Genomic DNA, 3007 nt, shown 5'->3' with positions numbered 1-3007 from the left:
GCGAGTGTGTGGGCTAAATTTGGAGAATCCGTGCTTCTCGCGTGGACAACTGTACGTGGCCGGCTCATGCGTCGGAAAACCTTCCGATTTATTCGTGTACGCACCAGACGGAGAAACAAAAAATATCGTGTATCCACGAGCACTCCAATAAATAAATAGAATTGAAACAACACTTTGAAATGTTTTCCCGATGAAAACGAATAATAATAATAAGTTTCAATGAAAATGATAAAATGTAAATTGAATTTTATCATAACGAGTTTGCTTGAATTTCCTTTCTTCTGAGATCGCAGCAATGCGCGACGGGTAAGCTAGTAAAATAATAAATTTCTGTTGACAAATTTACATCGTGTATTTTCATGAAAATCTAATCATTCGTAACGATTTAATTAATAATTCTTACTGGTAAATCAAATCTATGAAAAAAAAACCAAAGTTGAAAATACATTCTAAAATAAAAATGTATATTGTAATTTAACAATTAGAATTCAGAAAATTTCATTATTGAATAGAAATAAATAATCTACTACAGTATATAAAGCTGAAAAACTGGGTTCTGTCACGGTATGCCAAAAACGGCCACTAGGGACCTCCTAGCTATTATTTAAATTAACAATAAATTCGGTATATTATTATTTGATGCGGTTTTTTTGCGTTTTTGGCTGCGTTTTAGTAGGGTGCGCCATGAAAAATTCAGTATATTATTATTTTTATTTGTAATAGGAATTTATTATTTATGTGAGGATCCGAATCCTGACTTTTAGTATGTTTACATCATTTATTCAGAACGTCACATCGTAACTATAATCTCGTTAAATAACTGTCAACTTTTACACCTGGGAGCAAAACATCTGGTTGGTTCTCAGGCCTGACAACGACGCCTTCTCATCATCTCTCGACCTAATATCTTGATTTCATCTGTTCAATACAGAACAGAACAACCAAGAACGCCCTATCCTAGAAGAGACAGGGCTCCAGCTCCGTATCCCTTTACGTGTGCGCTGTGCTTTCCACTGGATCAGTGTCGTACCGTGGGTGTCAGCCGCCCGGGAGGAGAAAAATTTCGGCCCCCTTTAGGTATTTCAATTTAAAAGACCAAAATTCAGTTTTGTCACAGAACAAGCAATGAAAAATTCGGTGGTAGTGCAGCGACCTGTTTAAAATAGTTCTATTGGATATTAGCGATGTATATGAACGCAAATACAAGCAAAATAAAAACAAAAGGTCAACAGGTTTCGCAGGAATTCCTCGGATAAAAAGTTACTAGTTCACCCGGCGAGCTGATTCCCGAACTGTCCGGACGATAGCACTATCGGAGGCGCGATGCAAGTATAGATTAGGATGTTTAAAATTTTTACAAGATATTATTATTATTTATTGTAAAATTTTGCCGCTCCCTAAAAGGTAATTTTGCCGCCCTCTAAAAAGTGCCGCCAGGGGCGGGCCGCCCCCACTACGGTACGCCACTACACTGGATTAACTTTGTCGTCCATCGGATTAAGTGCCTATTATTTGGACGTATAACGTTGTCGCCGAACGAGAATACTTGATTGCCTAACTGGACTAACTTCATCATCAAGAACCTCAAAACCTACTAGCAAATCACTAAAAACTACAAACTACTAGCGAATCAACCAAACTCCAGGTATTTATCGCCACGCACTTTTATTGTAAACTCTCTCTCTCTCAAGACCCACGGACTTTAAGTTAATTCCGTCTAATATATATATTATCAATCACAACCAATATATTTAAATCTATCATATTCCACTCGATATATTGTATATCTTGTATTACCCCTTTGTTACCTATTAAACAGTTGTTGCGTTAACTCTTCTCTGCGAAAGTCACTTCCGGTGTGTTGTCTCCCCCTCCATCCCGAACCGGATCGCTCAGTTAGGGTGCGACTATGCAGACGCGAATTTAGAGCGAGCGAGAGGTTGCGAACAATTTAGTTTTCGCAGAGGAAAACCATGCACAAACGAGAAGCGAGAAATAACACTGGCGAGAGCAAATTTCTGGTTCTCGCACATATCTGACTGGTTTTGATATTTATCGCGTCTCGTCTCTTCTCGCCACATATTCTCGCTCTCTCGGAAAATTCGCTCGTTTGCATCTGCATAGTCGCACTCTTACGCGACTGCTCGCGTGACCTAGTTAGCGCGGCTTCCGTATCAACCGAGACGCGGTGATGTCATCCTGACAGAGCATCGAAGAGGTGCCGACCCTTCGGTCACATTTATACCACGGAATGACACCGCTACTGCTAGAACGCCCACTAGGGAGCGTGCCAAGCTACTAGAATAGAAGGATTAGAAGTACGAATTAATCTAATGATTTTAATCTTTGATGTTTTTTTCCCGGGCAACGCCAGGTTCATCTGCTGGTTAATGTACATTGCTATTTTGTATCTTTGTTCGTATATTTGTTAATGGTCTGTATTACTATAACACAGCCAGCATTTAGGTTTGATTTCGTTTATTTAGTTGTGGCAACGCGGGCAATAAATCAAGGGAGTGCCTGGGAGATCTTTTATGAGAAACTGGCCCACGGTCAGATGTTACTGACAAGAAGAAAAACCGGAAAACTTTACTTGGTCAGGCACGAACCCGCAACCAAATACTAGTGTTTAGTGGTTTTATCTAGCGGGCCAACAGTGGGCAAAAGATTAAGGGCCCACCAGTGGCCAAGCGGTTCTGTCCCCTAAACACTGGAAGTTCGGCGGTCGTGGCTTCGCGCCTTGCCAGAACGGGCTGGCCATGTGGAGTTTTCCGGGTTTTCTCCACGTCTCTAAAGCCTGAATGGGGGCCAGTTACCTTTAGAAAGACCAGAAGGCATCCCCTAGACCAGCGCTGTCCAACTGGCGGCCCGTGGGCCGTATACGGCCCGCCAAATAATTTTTACGGCCCTCGAGTACATTTTACTATGAATAAATTTGTTACTAAATTATTATTATTAATATTAAAATTATTTTACTACCGTGTTTCCCCGAAAATAAGAGTGTCTT

This window comes from Centruroides sculpturatus, unplaced genomic scaffold (assembly GCF_000671375.1).
Source record: "Centruroides sculpturatus isolate CEXI.00-Female unplaced genomic scaffold, Cexi_2.0 scaffold697, whole genome shotgun sequence".
Taxonomy (NCBI): Eukaryota; Metazoa; Arthropoda; class Arachnida; order Scorpiones; family Buthidae; genus Centruroides; species Centruroides sculpturatus.
The sequence above is the reverse complement of the archived record's forward strand: the minus strand, read 5'-3'. Positions refer to the sequence as shown.